General features: G+C 32.6%; 1 long non-coding RNA gene across 1 annotated transcript in view; it reads left to right on the top strand.

Annotated features, from left to right (window-relative positions):
* The first annotated feature begins 512 nt into the window (after positions 1 to 512).
* LOC131042149 (uncharacterized) overlaps positions 513 to 22,086 on the top strand; it is a 105,218-nt gene continuing 83,644 nt past the window's right edge. Inside the window, exon 1 of the long non-coding RNA XR_009105129.2 lies at positions 513 to 1,141. This is a non-coding gene — a long non-coding RNA (uncharacterized LOC131042149). The remainder of the gene's footprint in view (positions 1,142 to 22,086) is intronic.

Below are 22,086 nucleotides of genomic sequence, written 5' to 3'. Positions count from 1 at the left end.
TGCACACTGTGGGATCCGTTATGTGCGGAAGGGTCCAAAAGTACACATTTCAGAGTGTCGTCCAATACTTGCTTAATAATGCCCCAATAAGCGTGCACTTAAAATTGCCAATACTTATGCACAAATGTCCCATTGTCGTGTGTTATGAGTGCCAATAAAGGTGCACAAATGTCCCATTGCCGTGTGCTATGAGTGCCAATAAAGGTGCACAAATGGACCAATTATGATCCAAAATGAAAAAAAAATGAGCAACTATTATTGATACATGTAAAATTTATTAATAGACTTATAATTATTGTTTTTGAATTTTTTTTAATTAATAATAATTGAGTGTACAAAGAATGAACAGAAATGGTAATGATGCTCTTCCCCTGCCATATCACCATTAAAAAAAAAACATTCAGAAAAAATCCATTACTAAATAAACCTAAAACTAAATAAAAAATATGGGCATAGGAATGGAAATTTCAGCATTAAATGAGTACAATTTCCAAGTGAAGCCCAAACCCCTTTTCTAAGCTTGGAGGAGGGAGAAGAAAGAAATAGGTATCTAATCTGATCTCTTATTGGTATTCGTGCGATTCACGAGTTTAGTAGAGTCCTTCACACGCAGTAGAACTTCCCGATATGTGCAATTGCATCCAAATACATTTGCCCTGGTGCGACAGTCGGAAAGCTGAGCGAGAATACCTAAATGGGTTCTGTAAATTCAATTCGTAAAAGCATGGCCGCAGATTGCACACGTCACACACAGATTTAATGAAAGACGGAGTCAAACAAGAAATTTGTTTGAATGGCAAAATAGGGTTTCCTCGAAGTGTGATCCGAGTGGGGCATATGGAATTTATGCAGATTTGATTTGGTAAATGATACCTAATATCGTCTCGAGCGTGGAGTCCCATTCAATTCAATTCAAATCGGGCGTCTGCACTGCAAATGCACGGCACTGTGATTCATGAGCATCACCCTCTCCCTCACCTTCTGTACCCTATTCCTTCCCTCCATGCCTAGGTAAGCTGTGTAAGGGCTACGGCGCAGGTGTTCAAGATTCGAATATCTATCGACCTCATCAATGCATCATTATGTCCTCACACGCGCACATCGGGGAACAGGAAAAGCCAGACGCACCTGGAATTCCACGGTATGTTAACCGCCCCACTTTTTCCTTTCTCTTCCTCTTCCTCTTCCTCACTGTATTTTAAGAAAAAAAATTAAAATAGATATGGTGGATTATGGAGTGTGATTTAAGATGATAATGAAAAGTTCAAACGAAACTGATTTTTTAAAAAATAAGAATATGAAAGGATAATATAAAATTATTTATATAAAAGAATGCGTGTCAGAGACATCATATAGGGTTGATTTTTGGGGGGAAAGAGCAAAGGACAAATAGATTTTTAGTGTAGTCATCTTGTTCAAAATTGTAATGTTATGTCAATGGGCTCTTGGTTTGATGGTGAAGTTGAAAGGTTCACCAGGGATCAAGTCTTGCAAAATGCAAGGCTCTGACATAAAAAAGGGATGGGGTTGAGATCGTGCCCCAAACGAATTTGGTAGAATGGATGTCCCTTAGTCCTTGGCTGTTAGATGCAGAGGTGTAATGTAAGGCTTTGTGGATTGAAAATCAAAGTTGTAATGTTCCCATCATTTGCTAATCAATCAAAGATTATTCCTAATTTTTTTATCATTCTTTGCCTTGGTGTTGATGTATTTTGTGTTTTTTATTTTTTAGAATTTGGATTATTTGGTGTGAAGTAAAGTGCGTCATAGTTTATTAAAATCAAAGTTGTAATGTTCCCATCATTTGCTAATCAATCAAGATTATTTTTTATTTTTTTATCATTCTTTGCCTTGGTGTTGATGTATTTTTTGTTTTTTATTTTCTAGAATTTGGATTATTTGGTGTGAAGTAAACTGCATCATAGTTTATTTCATTCATGTTGTATTGTGAAGTAATATATAAAATTCATGTGTAATATTGTGGTCTTATGTGTTTATTTCCAATTTTCATCAAACTCCTTATAATCTTGCATCTATGATGTCAGTGATAGGTTTAATATTGATCATAACATTGTAGCATCAATTCTTCCAAAGTAAAGGATTGAAAAACAAGTGCAAAGACAGTGTTTTATTATTTTTCTCAAAACCCTAACCCTCTTTTTATCTTCTTCTTTTATTTTTTTAAATAAAATTGCTAACGTAGGATTAGGTTAGGAGAAAGTTCACTTAAGATCTTGAAACAATATCGTCTCTTAAGGAGAATTGACAAAATTGATGGAGGAATTGTCATTTTTTAATATTTACCAACATATGCCCTTTGATAAAACACCTCACATCATCCACTTAGTTTCTCTAACACTACCACGACTTTGCAACCAAGACCTTGGAGGTGATTGATCCACATTTCAGCTGTCTTTTCAAGAGAAGTGGAGTTATACTCATTTGAGTTGTGTTGCATATGTCAAATTCAACATCAACAAGCATGACATTATATTTCATCAAATTATTACCATGACCTTCATGCATCATGCTAAATAAACACATTTCATACATAATTTTGTAATGACATGATCATCACTATTTTATTCATCTTTTATTAATGTGGCAATCAAAATAATATGTGTCTTATTCAAAGCATATTGTTAATGGGATTCGTAACTAGTTCATAGTGTTGGTACTTTGGGCACTCAACCTTGAACTCCTAGATTTTTTGGCAGAATACCCACCAAGGATGTGGGTATACCACACTTTTAAGAATGTTGATAAGAGAATAATGATATTCATTCCCCTAACAAGAGGGGTTCTCCTCTTCTACACTTTAGGGTTTCCTAAGCGTTTCCTAAGCTCTGAGAATTTACCTAAGGTTCTTAATAACTAAGACATTCTTAATAAACATAGATCTATAGGTACATTGGACCCTGGTTGTGCAAGGACACCTAATTAACTATACTATCATACCTTAACACCAATTCACTTTGATTGTATAAATCGTGTAGCCTTGTTATAGTAGACAAAAGTAAATGCAGCATTAATTAACTCATAATATCAACCTCTTTGTTAGTCAAAGTTAAAATTGCTAAATTATAAAGTCTTAGACATAGATGTAGACGTATTTGATTAAATCAAAAAGAAAAATGTTGTGAAGATTTATTATTTAATTAATACTATAACCTTATTTTGTTGAAAAATACAAGTATTAATCAAATATTGACCAATTTCACATTTCATCAGACCAAAACTTACATTATGTTAGGATTAAGATTTCATCAACCTTGTAAATCATATGCCATATAATTACTCCCAATATTGTTTGTAAATAATTTATAGGGGATTAGGGATTCACCATCAATAATAATATTTTTTTACCATTATGTTTTTACTATATAGTAATAAAGATTTAGTATTATAGTAATCAAGTTTTATTGGTACAATAATTAGTATTTAATTACTTAGGGCTAGTAACTATTTTTTACCATTAATGATTTACTATTTGTGGAGAAGAAATCTTGGAGGTTATGATTGTTTTTGGTGTTCAACTTCCTATGAGATTGTTATGAGGTTGTTTTGTCACTTTGTGTGGATATTATTAAAGATAAAACACGTGGTTATAAAAAATAACCACCTAGAAACTAACAACAATTAGGTGCCCAAATTAGGTAAGTGAGTAAAATGATCGCAACCTACATTATCCTACAACATTAATACATGAATTTACCCAAGGAAGGCATTGGGATATGATAACCAGCTTGGATGCCACATTTAGAGGGTGAAAACACTACATATAAAAAGATAATGGTTTTAGAAATACAATATGATGAGTTAGAGTGAAAAATTTATACAAAAAGAGCGGTGGGAAGTAAATGTATTGTAGTATTGCACTTGAAGATAATACATGCTTGACCCCTATTGGTGGGTTTTTTTTCTCAAAGAGGGTTTCTCCACATAAATCTTGTGTCAATGAGATAATCTATTGAAGGTTTTTTATTAGTGCCTACTATATTATGGTGATGTTATAATTGTTTTATTATTTTTTAAGTTCGTCTAAGGTGGTTTTATTAAGATTGTTAAAGTAGCTGATTTAAGCATCATAAAGAAGCTGAATCTCTACATAGTAATTCCATATTAAGACAACTTCATTTTTCTTACATACACTTTTAGATTTTCATATTGTACTAGTCTATCTCACCAATTTCTATAATAGCATGAATGGAGATTTGATGATTAACAATTGGACTATAGATTGTGAACTTTAAACCAACACAATCATTTGTTTAAAAATAATAAATACAAAATAAAGTGAGTAGATGTGCTTGATAGTTAACCCATTTATAATATCGTCAACAAATTGTCAAATCTTTATGAAAGTTTGAAGTGAACATTCCTAGTAGTCTAGATAGCATTCATGTTCACATCAACTTCAATTTGATAGAAACATAATAATTGTAATGGTGCAAAAGTAACCCTACAAAGGGAAGAACTATGTTCCCTTGAGAGCCAATTTCACAACATACATTCATATATCTCCAACTAGTGAAACTAGTGAAGATATCTAATAACATAAATAGAAAGAGCAAACGATAGAGAGTCCTCGGTCTAAATCCAAGTGTCTTGGTCAAGGACATCGGTGCAGTGCATAGACGTCTACGTAATGCATTGTAGTCTTGTATGGATGACGAACATAAAACTTAGAAAATAGAGAAACCCAACTCTATGTTTCTAAGAACCTGCAAAACCCAGAATCCGAAATATACCATCAAATACTATACAACAGACACACAAAGAAGTATAATAAAGATTTAAATAAAAGATATGAATAACAATATATATATATATAGAAAACCTTTTGTGCAGTTGAATGCCTTCACAAAACATACACACATAGAGAAGAGGAAAAATATTTGGGGTTGTTTGGAGACTTACCTCAATCAAGTCCATATTTTGGTGTTTCCACCTCCACAATAGCCAGATAGATAGATAGATAGATCAAAAGATAAATAGATAGGGGATATGCTAAATCCAAAGATTCTCAAAGACAAGATAACTAAAAGGATATTACCAGATAGGCTTGAGAAAGCCAAGATAGCTAGGAAGATTATTGTGAGATCTTGAGAGTGTTGTAGCAAATTAGAGATATTGTAGCAAGCAAGAGAGAGCAAGAGAAAGTTGTGAGAGCCTAGAGAAAGAGATATTTCTTGAGAGAACCAAGAGAGATTGAATGGGGAGAAAAGATAGATTTAAAAATGAGGAAATAGAAGGGAAAAGAGCGTTGGCAAGTCGTTTAAAACATTTTGAGTCGTTTCCACCGACCAAGATAGGCAACAAGTGCTTAAATGAGCATAATTGACATTTGAATGTTAAGATGTTGTAGGATGAATGTGTGACGCATGGACATTCATGTGTCGTACTAGTTTCCAGATGAATCATGCTCATGCCGAGTGGCAAGAGAAACATGTGGCTAACATGAAACTGAAGTTGAAAGATAGGTGCTAGAAAAGGTGTCTTGAGCATCCTGAGAGGGAAAAGGTTGATGCAAGGGCTAAAATGAGGCTACTCAAATGCTAGGGGCATGAACACTAAAGTGGCTACAAAAGTGTAGGTGGAATTGCAAAGGGGTATACAATTTTCGACACTACATTTTTCCCCCACTTTAGTGGGATTATGAATCAATATGAATATGCACGCTAAAGGAAACCTATTAAACATAAGTAACATCATGATGCCAAAAGGATAAATCTCTGAGCCAAGGAAGCATGCCTCCAAGCTGAAGATCTACAAAACAAACGGATTAGACAAATAAATCTGCACAACATCAAGGTTAGAGAATAAAAATTCCCAATATGACGGGGTTAGATCATGATAAACAAATAGATATTTAGACAAGAACATGGATAGCACACACATGAAAAAACATAACAAGCAAACTAAAATTTTTGAGTTAGAAAGTGAAAGAGACCTCGATATAAAAGGTTGTCTCAATACTATGAATCATCCCCAAAATACAAGAAACCACACATTGAGGACTTCTAAAAAGGAGAGAAGAATGCAAGGATCAATTTCTTCAAGGAAGAATGCACCCAAAAGTCAAAGAAGCAACCAATGTCGAAGAGATAGTAGATGACCCAGACACTAGCTTTGTCTATAGCTAGTGGTCATGTAGATGGTAATGATTAAAAAGACGGACCACAGTCTAGAAAGTTGTGCTATGCCAAGTGATCAAATATTAGTAGCACCAACCTTGCTGTGAAGGAAAGCCACTACTGAAAGATAAGTAGAACCAACCTTGCTACGAAGGAAAGCCACTACCAAAAGATAAGTAGAACCAACCTTGATATGAAGGAAAGCCACTACTAAAGGTTAAGTATAACCAACCTTGCTATGAAGGAAAGTCGTTATTGATAGAGATAAATAGATGCTCGATAGTACCAACCTCGATGCCATAGAGGAAATTTGCTACATATAAGATAGATTTTGATAAGCACCACAAAGGGAAAAAATAGGTACTCGCCACATCAGACAACAAAAAGATAGTAACTGCAGTGGGTGAGAGATAAACATGCACCACTACGAGTGAAGAAGAGATAGGTGCCACCATGGGTGGAGAGTAGGTATAGTAAGAATGCACAAATGAGTAGAATATATAAAAGAACGGGATAGAGGTAAACCTCGATATCACTTGTTGTGCAAAGAAGAAGAAGAAGAAGAAGGTGCATCAATAGATGAAGAATTAATGCCACCCAATTGATTAAGTTGTTGTATCTTATCCCTCAAGGCCTTACATTCACTTGTGGAATGGCCAAGAACTTGCTGGTATGCACAAAAAGAATTTTTTTCTTTATCATCTTTATGAAACTTCTTATGTATAGGAGGAGGAAGAGTAATCAAGCGGGCTTTAAGAAGCCTCAACAAAATAAGCTCTTGACTAGATAAAGGATGAGGAGCAAGAAGCAAGCCTTTCTCTGGTGGAGAAATTTTTTATTGCTTACAAGAAGAAGAATACATAGAAACATTAAACAATGGAGGGGATGAAGACAAAGGAGAATCTTTGTAACCTAAACCCATTGTAAAAAAAGCATAGTTTTGTTTCCAAAGGGACCTTAACTCCTTGACCCATGCGCCCAAGACCATTTTCTTTGTATCCATACTTGGAGGCAATATTGAATCCTGGACCATAATGTGATCAAGCAACTCCTTCAAAAGGGGAGGATCACCTTTAATGGTATAGCCAATGGTGTTCACATGATCTTGTGATACAAAAGAATAATCATCTTTGATAGCAAGTGTAAATGATACTTTTGGAATGTTAAGGTGGGTGGGGTTGACTTTATATTCTCCAATGAAGGAGCTTGTAAATTCTAAGGAACCCCAATCATCACCAAGAAATGCATTTGATTGAGAAGAAGATGAATTTGAAGAAGGAGATGGAGTAGGAGTAGACTTAGGACTTTCTATTTTAGGAGGATCTTCTTTAGGGACAACCTTGTCCTGGGTTTCCTCTTTAGGAGGGTCCATGAGAATAGTCTCCAGCATATTAGAAGATAAAGATGGAATATAGTTCTTAAAGGTAGGTGTAACTGAGGCATGACCAATTGCTACAATTTGACATAAGTGCATAACATCAGGATCAACCTTGAAATGTAAAGACGTAAATCGAGCTAACTTCAAATAATAGCCGAAATACACTTTATTCTTAAATAAACTCATTAATCAGTTAATAAATCTATTTCATTCCATTTTTCCATCCATAGCTTCATTTGATCATTCCATTTAGATCGTAATAAACACGAAATTTCTATAAAAGATAACTATTCTTTATTCAAAAAAAAATCGATAAAAGTAGTATTTCGATCATACAATACTTGCACATTTCAAGTTGTCGCAAGTTCAATAACGAAATAATACAAAGTAAAGGGTGAGATGTGTATGTTGATCTACAACCTAAGCTATCGCCAATGCAATCTTTAGCATGAAGACGAGAACAAGATTCAGGCGCTTTTTCCGCCCAACCTTGAAGCTTACGTTTCCTCGGAATTCTTGGTCAATCAAGAATACCTAACCCTACACGAATTGCTTAGCAAAAGAATTCGAAAGGCAAGATGGAATCTGGTACGTGCCTAGATGATACATGCATTTTTAATTTTTTACTTCTATTAAGAAACAAGCATTCATTATCATTCAAGGATATGGTAGAGAGGATAAAATAAAAGAATTCCATCTATTTCAATGGTTTATTCAATTTGATTACTCGACCGAGTATAATGCCATGCACAACAAAAATAGATAGTTGGAAAAGAAACTATTCTCTCTATAATCCACATTCGGCACCCGTCCTGGAAGGTAACTTTCCACAAACACAAGCCTATCTAGCTTTGTTCACATAAATTCATCTAGAAGACAATCTTTCGCCTTTTAATTCTAGTTTCCTATTTCTTGCAAGATAAAAATACTATGCTAAGAAGACAATCTTTCCCTTCTATCTTTCAAGCAATTTAAAGACAAGATTAAAATATTAAGAAGGTGTAACACATGTATGTATCTTACATATAAATTGAATAAAATGAGTACACATTCTTTTATTCAATTTATTAAAACATTTAAATAGCATAATCATTAACATGCATTCCATTCTTATGGTTTAGAATTCTAAGTTTATCTCGTCTAAACTCTCTCTCTATCTTTCCAAGTGTTGTGGTTCATTCACCTCTTTTCTCAAAACATCATATTTAGTTTAATACTAATATGTGACTTTTCATGATTTAAAACTTAACACACCGACTTCACTAATTTACCATAACGACAATCTAATATGATACAAGTTCGTAAAACGCCTATCTATAAGGCTTTTCAAATGAGACACTCGATAACCATCTTTATTTTTCTTGCAAAATTTCAAGTGTAAGTCTTTCCTTGTGATATCAAAATAACTTCATTATTTATAAGTCGTTATCCTATTATTTCATCTTCTTTGCGGTTCAATCTCAAAGTTTCTCTCTCTATCCTCTTACTTAATTTCTAGAGGATTGGGTAATCTCATTTATGAGAGTTTTACTAAGTTTATCAACAAGCTTTAAGAAATTATTTCACTACTGTATCTTTATTTACATGAACGTAATTTTTGAACATTTAACAATGATTCCTTTCACGATTCTATCTCTTTCATTAGAATATTGCATAAGTCTAAAACTAGATCATCCTTTAGAGAATATCTAAAGCAACCTATGATACAATTCCTATCACTCTTTAGCATTTTCCATGCATCTTCATAGTTATTTAATCATATGTACCTCATAATACATTTCTCTATAAGGCTATTCAAAAGCGAGTTCAAACAATTTTGTTCTAATCATGGCTTGACTCAATCAAACTTCATTTCTAATAAACAGTATATAACTTCATGACTCACTCACTATCCTTGCATAATAATCAAAGAATTAAGGTAGATCCTACCTCCTTATGCTCTTGTTACTGGCTTGAGCTGCCAAACTTTCTTCCCTCTTCACATTTGCCTACTCTCTTTCAAGATGGTTCACAAACTCTTTGTCACTTTCCATCTGTTGATTCTTCTACTAACTCCATCCTCCATATCCTTCTTTTCTATCTCTTTTATCTCTAAACTGTACTCTGAAATTTGACTCTAAATCTGAGATGATTACAACTTGATCGTAAAACACATCTAAATCTCTACTACTTTTCTCTTCTTCCTTCCATTCTCTAATCCTTAGTTGCATCTCCTCCTTTTTCCTCTTCCATCTCCCTCTCCCTCTCTTCCAACTCAATGGTCTATATATAGTGTTGTTGTCTACCTTCCTTTCCTACTTTCGGGCTATCTCTACTATAGGTGGATTGATTCTAAGTGACACCACTCATGAACTAATTGCAACATAACAATCCTAAATGGTTTTGAACACTTATGTGTTCTCCATGCAATGTTATCCATTATCCATTTCATGACACCACATCACTAAGCTATAAATTCATAATTATTGATTATCCGTGTGGCTTTTAACTCCAAGACTAAGTCCACTTTACTAAAAACGACTTCCCTAAAATATGCAAAGTTTAAATCAATTTAATTTCTTCTATACGTGTCGATCAAGGTGATATCGGTGGCTTTATGACTGTTAGACCACGTTACCTATTAACCATTTCTTATTTGGTGGTTTATGTATTTGCACATGGTTTGTAGCATTATTAAAATGGAGGAGGAGTGGTAGTCGGTGATGTCTACTTCCCCTAAACTACGCCTCCTACCGTATTCTATCTGCACACAGAGTATGTTTTAGTATTTGCGAGGAGGGGTTCTTTGCAACGTGGTGCAGTTGTATACAAAAAGGGAGGAGGGATGGTCAGTGGTAATACCGACCCCTCCCTTTAATTAAGGGGGGTGGTTGATATTACTATCGACCATCCTCATCCTTGTTTAATTCTCTTTAAAGTTAACCCGCCACCACCATTATTATTATTATTATTATTTTTAAGTTTTTAATTTATTTATATTTATATATATAATTAATGACTTTTCATTAATATATATTAAACATTAAACTTGTTAACAAATTCTTTAATAACCTTTTTCTATAATTAAATATATATATTAATATATATTTTGGATTTTCATAAAACAGTTTAATTCCACAAATATATCTACATATTCGATAATTAAATATGTATTTACCATAACAAGATCGAATTATTTAAGAATTCATATATATATATATATATATATATATATATATCAATCTCAAATGATTAAGTAGATATAAACAAAATTCAAGAAGTAATCATATTTCACAATGATTGGATATTTATAACTATATAGATATATATAGTTATGATTGATTCAATATCTTATATACATATATATTTTAGACTATTGACAAATTTACAAAAGTAAACTCATAAGTACGCTTTTTCATACATTATTCATATCTGAACAAGAAGAACATAAAACCTAGGGTCAAAATTCATTTTTGAATCGTTTATACATTTCATCTCTTTTAACAATAAAGCATAATATTTCACCATTACTTATGCAACTTAAATTCAAGTCAATCGCCACTCACATCATGCAATCAAATGCACATGTATAATTATTTAAATCAATCTACTACTCATACTAAATTTATCATTTCAATTTGAACAAACACTCAAATAAGGTCATTTAAATCATCCATCTTTCAAGATGCAAATATAAATCCTAATGTGGTGTGTGAGAGATTCCATCTATCCTAACAAAATACAAGAGGTAAGGCAACTCTACCTGAACCATGTTCTCGTCTTCATCATTGTTCACCTGTTCCTGCATTCACTTTGCACTCAATCACTCATTAGCAATGAAGATCCCAATTTACAATAAAAATTATTACTGATCATTCAATTGTATATAAATCATATCAGTACATTCGATATCCTTTCTTATTTCATTAACAGTTCTATTACATTTCAATTTCATTTGAAAAATAAACATTATTTTCCTAATTAAATAATTATGGAAAAATAGGGTTCGTGACATCCTTCCCCTCTTAAAAGAGACATCATCTCGATGTCTTATTAGTCTATCACTAAGCACATACTTTCTCAATATCATAAACATTAACCATTCATTATGATCTCAATCAAATATAGCAATAACAATATCATCTATACTATCCAAATTTACAACATGCAAATCAAAATTAGAGTATTCAAGTATTTCATGCATCAAGAAAATACTACTCTAAGAAAACAAAAGATGAATATGATAGTCAATCATCGCATCATCATCCCAAATAGCACTATCATCAGAATATCGGTCCACTGGATCCAATACTGAGTGAAATCTCTGCTAAGTAGTCTTAACGCTACTTCGATCAAGAATTTGGATGTGCTCCACTAGCACTATTCCTGGATCCTATATCCATAAGCATCTGGATTCATACTTCCAGCACATCGAAGGGTCCCACATATCTTAGTACCAACTTTGATAATTTCCTCAATAAAATAAAGCTCTTATGAGGCTTCTCCCTCAAAAGAATTTCTTCTTCAATTATCTGAGAGTCTTGTTTCTATTATCATAGCTTTTCTTGTCTGTCGACTATCTCTTCCAATATATTTTTGATCAATTTCATTTGCTCATTCGTTTCTTTTAAGCATATTAGAAACAATGATGATCCTATCTTTATTCTATCCCAACTGACAAATGTTTGTCATTTATGTCATAAGCATCATAATGGGTATCATTCCTTAAAAACATATGAGAAGATTTTGTTGTATGCCAACTCAGTCCAAAGGCAAATATTTCTTCCATTCGTATTTCTAATTCATGAGATACATCAAAATGAATTTTCCACAACCTGATTAACTCTTTCTATTTTTTTTTCCATTTGGTTATCTACGTAAAGATGTCATGCCAATTTAATTTAGTTCCCAAAGATATATTCAATATTGTCCAATTCCAAAATGTCATCCAAACATTACTATTTGATATTTCTATTTTTGAAACTCTATGCAATTGATAAGTTTGAATGATTAAATGTCTTCACAAGATTTAATGATTCATCTTTATATATATCCAAGTAGGAAATATGCAATCTTTTCCAATCCCTTGACACTACCCAACTATTATATCATGCTTGTTCTTAAAAGCAATTCTTGAATAAATTTCATATTGATTTTCTACCTCCTATACTCAGGTTTGATATAAAAGTCCTATTATACGATCTTGCTCAACTTTCGATTGCTAAACATTGTGCCACATACCCAACTATCTTTTCCAAAGTTCTTAGGTTTGTCACATCTTTATCAACAATCTCTATATTAACTAGATATTTCTAAATGTTTTAAATATGGTGAAATATTTACTTCCTCAAGTTTCTGCCTCTAAGTGAGTACATCCTTCATTGACGTTCTTAATTACCCTCAAGTTATTTTCTCAAACCTATCAAATCTATGATCCAAAATATCTACATTCAAAACTTCAATAATGTTTTTCTTACAAGTGATTTTGTAATAATTGTTATCTCAAGTTGATCTTATAGTAAACATGATAGATAAAATTTCCTTGATCTATGAGAACCCATCATTTGACTTCCTTTTTATTTCCAACTATACCATCCAACTCAATCTGTTTCATACCTCAAACTTCTATCAATCCATAAGATTTCCAAATTACTACGTATGCTTTTAATCGACAAACGACAAGGCAACCATGATGACAGAAAATTTCCAAACATCATAACATATGTTATTCAACTACTAGCACAACCTTATACTTAATTATCTCAAATGTGTTTTTATGCCAAAGACCATATATTTTTGAATGTTTAAGATTCTAAAACCTATTTTAGCAAAAAACATTTTGCATGGTCACATGATCTCAAAGGTAAAAACTAAGTAAGATCTCATATAATTGATGAACTAATTTGAATTTGTATATCTATTAAATATGTACATAAAATTTGTTTTCCTTTGCAAGGTCTATTCTCTTATTCCACACATTGAATTTACTCAAACTAAAAATTACACAACACATAGTATTATTGCCCTAACTAACACAATACCTATGTTTGGTACACTCTCTGCTCTTACTCTCTTGGACATACCATCAGGGGTTCACTATGATCATGATAAGGACGAAATGCAATATGCAACCAAAAGACAACTAATCCAAAAACCAATGATCAAATAATTCATCAATAAACCCAATAAAGCATCAAACTGAATACATAACAAATGTACTGTGTATCTAGGACTAATCACATATGAAGGGGTGTTACAACACCTTGGGGTATCTTTTCAGAGTGTGCAACATAGTACCTACAATTTCATGTTTGAAGATAAGGACACAAAACTAGAATACATAGTCCTATGCAGATTTCATCATATCATCCATAATTCCTATCCATAAAGTACCTACCTCGTACACTATAGACATAGAATAATATCTTTTGCAAGAGATAAGTTAGAATAATTACTAGTCAAACATCTCAAGCATCTAGGTTCTAATAACAACCATCACTTGTATATCAATAAAATCCCAACTTACAACTTTACTATATAAGTACCCAACTCTTACTCAATAAACTATCATCCAACGAATGTGTTCATTAAGTATGTCATTCTAGGAGATACTCTTTCTCAATCTATTTGGACACCATGTTGATTTTTGCAAAAAGCAACTTTACTTATCGATTGTTCATAAATGATATCACCCAAATTTATATTTCTTCTCATGGAGTCAATGGGGTACATCCTTTCGACTCATCTGAACTAAACATATAGTTGACTAAATAGGGAGATGCTCATATAGATATTCTTCGTCTATCTCCTCGATACGATAGTCCAACTATTCTTGTCTCCCAAAGGAGTGGTAGATGAGATTTTCGTTATCCTACTCAGCTTGCTTAGCTATTTCTTCTTTCTTGGTTTAGGAGATGATTCCTTTCTTCTTTCATCCTAGAAGTAAACAACTGCCTTCCTCGACCTTATAATTCTCATCTTGAATTCATTTCATAGTAGGAGGGAAATTTTTCTTCCTTAATCAACCATCTTCCTTCTTCTAGGTTGTTGTCATCAATTAACCTTGAAAAGGCTCTATGCTCCTTTATTTGCAAATTTCATGCATTAAATATCCAATAGCGAGTTTGTCAAGCACATGACTTCATTCATGAAGCAGACTCATAGGCCCTAGAGTTATAAATTGCACTCTGATACCAAAATGTAAAGACGTAAATCGAGCTAACTTCAAATAATAGCCGAAATACTCTTTATTCTTAAATAAACTCATAAATCAGTTAATAAATCTATTTCATTCCATTTTTCCATCCATAGCTTCATTTGATCATTCCATTTAGATCGTAATAAACACGAAATTTCTATAAAAGATAACTATTCTTTATTCAAAAAACAATCGATAAAAGTAGTATTTCGATCATACAATACTTATGCATTTCAAGTTGTCACAAGTTCAATAATGAAATAATACAAAGTAAAGGGTGAGATGCATCCGTTGATCTGCAACCCAAGCTATCACCAATGCAATCTTTAGCATGAAGACGAGAACAAGATTCAAGCGCTTTTTCCGCCCAACCTTGAAGCTTACGTTTCCCTGGAATTCTTGGTCAATCAAGAATACCCGACCCTGCACGAATTGCTTAGCAAAAGAATTCGAAAGGCAAGACGGAATCTGGTGCGTGCCTAGATGATACATGCATTTTCAATTTTCTACTTCTATTAAGAAACAAGCATTCATTATCATTCAAGGATATGGTAGAGAGGATAAAATAAAAGAATTCCATCTATTTCAATGGTTTATTCAATTTGATTACTCGGCCGAGTATAATGCCATGCACAACAAAAATAGATAGTTGGAAAAGAAACTATTCTCTCTATAATCCACATTCGGCACCTGTCCTGGAAGGTAACTTTCCACAAACACAAGCCTATCTAGCTTTGTTCACATAAATTCATCTAGAAGACAATCTTTCGCCTTTTAATTCTAGCTTCCTATTTCTTGCAAGATAAAAATACTATGCTAAGAAGACAATCTTTCCCTTCTATCTTTCAAGCAATTTAAAGACAAGATTAAAATATTAAGAAGGTGTAACACATGTATGTATCTTACATACAAATTGAATAAAATGAGTACACATTCTTTTATTCAATTTATTAAAACATTTAAATAGCATAATCATTAACATGCATTCCATTCTTATGGTTTAGAATTCTAAGTTTATCTCGTCTAAACTCTCTCTCTATCTTTCCAAGTGTCGTGGTTCATTTACCTCTTTTCTCAAAACATCATATTTAGTTTAATACTAATATGTGACTTCATGATTTAAAACTTAATACACCGACTTCACTAATTTACCATAACGACAATCTAATATGATACAAGTTCGTAAAACGCCTATCTATAAGGCTTTTCAAATGAGACACTCGATAACCATCTTTATTTTTCTTGCAAAATTTCAAGTGTAAGTCTTTCCTTGTGATATCAAAATAACTTCATTATTTATAAGTCGTTATCCTATTATTTCATCTTCTTCACGGTTCAATCTCAAAGTTTCTCTCTCTATCCTCTTACTTAATTTCTAGAGGATTGGGTAATCTCATTTATGAGAGTTTTACTAAGTTTATCAACAAGCTTTAAGAAATTATTTCACTATTGTATCTTTATTTACATGAATGTAATTTTTGAACATTTAACAATGATTCCTTTCACGATTCTATCTCTTCCATTAGAATATTGCATAAGTCTAAAACTAGATCATCCTTTAGAGAATATCTAAAGCAACCTATGATACAATTCCTATCACTCTTTAGCATTTTCCATGCATCTTCATAGTTATTTAATCATATGTACCTCATAATACATTTCTCTGTAAGGCTATTCAAAAGTGAGTTCAAACAATTTTGTTCTAATCATGGCTTGACTCAATCAAACTTCATTTCTAATAAACAGTATATAACTTCATGACTCACTCACTATCCTTGCGTAATGATCAAAGAATTAAGGTAGATCCTACCTCCTTATGCTCTTGTTACTGGCTTGAGCTGCCAAACTTGCTTCCCACTTCACATTTGCCTACTCTCTTTCAAGATGGTTCACAAACTCTTTGTTGCTTTCCATCTGTCGATTCTTCTACTAACTCCATCCTCCATATCCTTCTTTTCCATCTCTTTTATCTCTAAACTTTACTCTGAAATTCGACTCTAAATCTGAGATGATTATGACTTGATCGTAAAACACATCTAAATCTCTACTACTTTTCTCTTCTTCCTTCCATTCTCTAATCCTTAGTTGCATTTCCTCCTTTTTCCTCTTCCATCTCCATCTCCCTCTCCCTCTCTTCCAACTGAATGGTCTATATATAGTGTTGTTGTCTACCTTCCTTTCCTACTTTCGGGCTATCTCTACTAGAGGTGGATTGATTCTAAGTGACACCACTCATGAACTAATTACAACATAACAATCCTAAATGGTTTTGAACACTTATGTGTTCTCCATGCAATGTTATCCATTATCCATTTCATGACACCACACCACTAAGCTGTAAATTCATAATTATTGATTATCTGTGTGGCTTTTAACTCCAAGACTAAGTCCACTTTACTAAAAATGACTCCCCTAAAATATGCAAAGTTTAAGTCAATTTAACTTCTTCTATATGTGTCGATCAAGGTGGATATCGGTGGCTTTATGACTGTTAGACCACGTTACCTATTAACCATTTCTTATTTGGTGGTTTATGTATTTGCACATGGTTTGTAGCATTATTAAAATGGAGGAGGAGTGGTAGTCGGTGATGTCTACTTCCCCTAAACTATGCCTCCTACTGTATTCCATCTGCACGCAGGGTATGTTTTAGTATTTGTGAGGAGGGGTTCTTTGCAATGTGGTACAGTTGTATACAAAAAGGGAGGAGGGATGGTCAGTGGTAATACCGATCCCTCCCTTTAATTAAGGGGGGTGGTTGATATTACTATCGACCATCCTCATCCTTGTTTAATTCTCTTTAAAGTTAACCCGCCACCACCATTATTATTATTATTATTATTATTAAGTTTTTAATTTATTTATATTTATATATATAATTAATGACTTTTCATTAATATATATTAAACATTAAACTTGTTAACAAATTCTTTAATAACTTTTTTCTATAATTAAATATATATATTGATATATATTTTGGATTTTCATAAAACAGTTTAATTCCACAAATATATCTACATATTCGATAATTAAATATGCATTTACCATAACAAGATCGAATTATTTAAGAATATATATATATATATATATATTTCAATCTCAAATAATTAAGTAGATATAAACAAAATTCAAGAAGTAATCATATTTCACGATGATTGGATATTTATAACTATATAGATATATATGTATATGATTGATTCAATATCTTATATACATATATATTTTAGACTATTGACAAATTTACAAAAGTAAACTCATAAGTACGCTTTTTCATACATTATTCATATCTGAACAAGAAGAACATAAAACCTAGGGTCAATATTCATTTTTGAATCGTTTATACATTTCATCTCTTTTAACAATAAAGCATAATATTTCACCATTACTCATGCAACTTAAATTCAATTCAATCGCCACTCACATCATGCAATCAAATGCACATGTATATTTATTTAAATCAATCTACTACTCATACTAAATTTATCATTTCAATTTGAACAAACACTCAAATAAGGTCATTTAAATCATCCATCTTTCAAGATGCAAATATAAATCCTGATGTGGTGTGTGAGAGATTCCATCTATCCTAACGAAATACAAGAGCTAAGGCAACTCTACCTGAACCATGTTCTCATCTTCATCATTGTTCACCTGTTCCTGCATTCACTTTGAACTCAATCGCTCATTAGCAATGACGATCCCAATTTACAATAAAAATTATTACTGATCATTCAATTGTATATAAATCATATTAGTACATTTGATATCCTTTCTTATTTCATTAACAGTTCTATTACATTTCAATTTCATTTGAAAAATGAACATTAATTTTCTAATTAAATAATTATGGAAAAATAGGGTTCGCAACACCTTGATTGTAAGTACCTAATTGTTAGCAACAAAATTAATAGAACCATGAAGGGTAGAACTAGCCGCTCCTAAAGCATGAATCCAAGGTCTACCCAAGAGAAGATTATATCGTAAAGGCCCTAGCATATACATACACCAAGGTTGGAATGGTAACTAGCCCAATCTTTATAGGAAAAATAATAGTGCCCAAAGTGGTTTTACTAGTATTATCAAAACCACAGTTGAACAAAGATGTAGCAAGAGAATTCGAATTCACTTTGATTTTGGGCAATAAGTCTAGACTACAAACATTGAGTGCTAAGACAGTATCCATGAGAGTCCGTCTAATGTCGACACCATAAACTATTATCATTAATGGGTCTGCTTGATTTAATACTTCTAGAGGTGGGTGTTCATGTAGATAGAATGTAATATTTGACAAATATGCACAAATATGATCCATCAACGTATACACATCTAAAGGCTTAGCAGAAGAAGGCAATAAGATCTTTTGTAGGGCTTCCTGAAGCATACCTTGATAAACCAGAGCAATCTAAAGCGAATCCCAAAGTGAGATCTTAGCGGGAGTAACACAAAGTTGCTAAATAAGATCATAATCACTAGGTTGCTTAACTAAAGGCTTAGGTGCTTGAGGAAGATCCGGTTGAGAAGGCAGTAAACAAATATTTGATTGATTGACATTTTTCTTATTTCCATGAGTATTATAAGTATGTGCTGCCATTTTTATAAGAAGGAGCCTTAGACTGTGTGTATCTCATTAAAAGATCTAGTGATTCATTTTTAAAAGGGACACCATGAATAGAAATTAACTTCTTTGGAGAAGGACTAGCTACAGTCACATAAATGATTGGTCTCTTAGGCCTTTTAGGAGTAGCAAAGACAACAATGACATTCATGAAATCATTACAACTTGAAGAAGAATTAGTTGAAGTAACTTGCTCAATATCAACTTGTGGGAGATCATATGTAACATGAGATTCATCATCCATTAATGCATCAACTCTAGAAGAGAGTGCATCGGAATGAAGAGATGGTAGAGTAACATTAAGAAAGGCACTAATGATTTCATCCTCTTGCAAAAAAATATCTTTTGAGACAGAATAATTTTTACAAGAGGGATCAAAGAGATAGAGTGACATAGACAAAGCCAAGTCACCATCACATGCATGAAAAGGAACATCGTTAGTACTTTGACTAAAATTATGAATAGAAATAATCAAAGAAGATAACAAATGCATTTTGAAAGTAGCTAACTAAATTAAAAACACAATGCATAAATAAGTTGATCGAAGGTCGTCATATTATTTAAAAATTGACGACATGGAATAAGGTTTAAGGTAGTGCCCCCAAAAAATTTCTTGGAAGAAGGGGAAAGATTAGAATTGTCCTTTTTTTTTCTTTTTAAGGGGGGATATTGAATGACTAAAGGAATGATAAAGAATGCTTAAAAAATAATACAGAAGAAGTGTTCACGTTTGGTTCACCAAAATGTAATGATGCAAAACTAACCCTACAAAGGGAAGAACTATGTTCCCTTGAGAGTCAATTTCACAACATACATTCAGATATCTCCAACTAGTGAAACTAGTGAAGATATCTAATTACAAAAATGGAAAGAGAAAATGATAGAGAGTCCTTGGTTTGAATCCAAGTGTCTCAGTTAAGGACACCAATGCGACATGTAGACATCTGTGCAACACATTATAGTCTCGTACGAACTGCAAATAGAAAACTCAAAAAATAGAGAAAACCCAACTCTATGTTTCAAAGAACCTGCAAAATCTAGAATAAGAAATTTACCAACAAATACTATACAATAGATATGCAAAGAAGTATAATAAAGATTTAAATAAAATATACAAATAACAAATATATATAGCAAACCTCTATGTAGTTGAATGCCTTCGCAAAACCTACACACATACAAAAGAGGAAAAATGTTTGGGGTTGTTTGGAGACTTGCCTTAGTCAAGTCCCTATTTTGGTGTTTCTCCCTCCACAACAACCAGATAGATAGATAGATCAAAAGATAAATAGATAGAATGATAAAATGATCAAATAGATAGGGGGTTTGATAAATCCCAAGATTCTAAAAGAGGAGATAACTAAAAGGATATTACCAGTTAGGATTGAGAAAACCAAGATAGCTAGGAAGATTATTGTGAGATCTTGAGAGTGTTGTAGCAAATTAGAGATAGTGTAACAAGTGAGACAAAGAAATAGAAAGTTGTGAGAGCCTAGAGAATGAGAGATATTTCTTGAGAGAACCAAGAGAGAATGAATGGGGAGAAAAGATAGATTTAAAAATGAGGAAATCGAAGGGAAAAGAGGGTCAGTGAGTCGTTTAGAAGATTCTGAGGCGTTTCCAGCGACCAAGATAGGCGACAAGTGTTGAATTGTGCATAACCAACATTTGAACGTTAAGATGTTGTAGGACAAAAGAACTATACACGGACGTTTGTGTGACGTACTAGTGTTCAGATGAATCACTCTCATGACGAGTGGTAAGAGAAACTTGTGGCTAACATGAAACTGAAGCTGAAAGGTAGGTGCTAGAAAAAGTGTCTTGAGCATCCTATGAAGGAAAAGGTTGATGCAAAAGCTAAAATGAGCCTACTCAAATGCTAGGGGAATGAACACTAAAGTAGCTACAAAAGTGTAGGTGGGATTGCAAAGGGGTATGCAATTTTTGACACTACAGTAACAAATTAGAATCTCTTCACAACTAGAATTCATCCAGATATCACACTATTGATATGAAAATATTTTGCATAATACATATTAGAACCCTTTCCACTAAGTTCTATTAAGATGTACGATTAAGTGTGCTTGAGATATGTATGGTTAAAGGAATAACTCAATACCAATAACTATTGGTCTCCTATGGCATTCACTAATCTAGAAAAAATATTTTGATAGTGTTCTCAAATTGACTATATAGATTTTATTTTTGTAAATATTGACTCAAAATGATTTGTAACTAGATATACCATACCTTGATATCCAATGACAATAAAGAAACATATTTGAAGAATGGAGAAAATATTTCTACTTATAATAAAGGGAAACAATACTCACCCAATAAATGTTTGATAACTTTTCCTTTGCATTCATATTTGAAACTCTTGAATAATTCTCCTATTTGAACTAATAATGATAATACTAAGATAAAAAAAAAATTAGATACTTGTTCATATTCTTATTTTTCCTAATGTTAGATCACACAAATGTACTCTTTAACACAATGCACAAATATTAATGTTATGTAAATAACTTGTTTGCTAGCATAAATGTTTCAATAGCAAGGACATCACCCTTTAACTTAGAGAAGAAAAGGAAAATACTTAGGAACATTAATAAAATAAAATAATAATAATAAGAAAAAAGAAATTTCACCAATACTTTGCTTTCCACTTAGCACCCATTCCTTACTTGAATTTAGCTACCCATTTGCCTTAGTCAACATCACTTGGTAAATTGGTGGGTATTGCCTATGTCAAATAATTCAAAGAATCATCACATAA

Source organism: Cryptomeria japonica, chromosome 9, assembly GCF_030272615.1.
Source record: "Cryptomeria japonica chromosome 9, Sugi_1.0, whole genome shotgun sequence".
Classification (NCBI taxonomy): Eukaryota; Viridiplantae; Streptophyta; class Pinopsida; order Cupressales; family Cupressaceae; genus Cryptomeria; species Cryptomeria japonica.
This window is presented reverse-complemented; position numbering and strand designations above follow the sequence as displayed.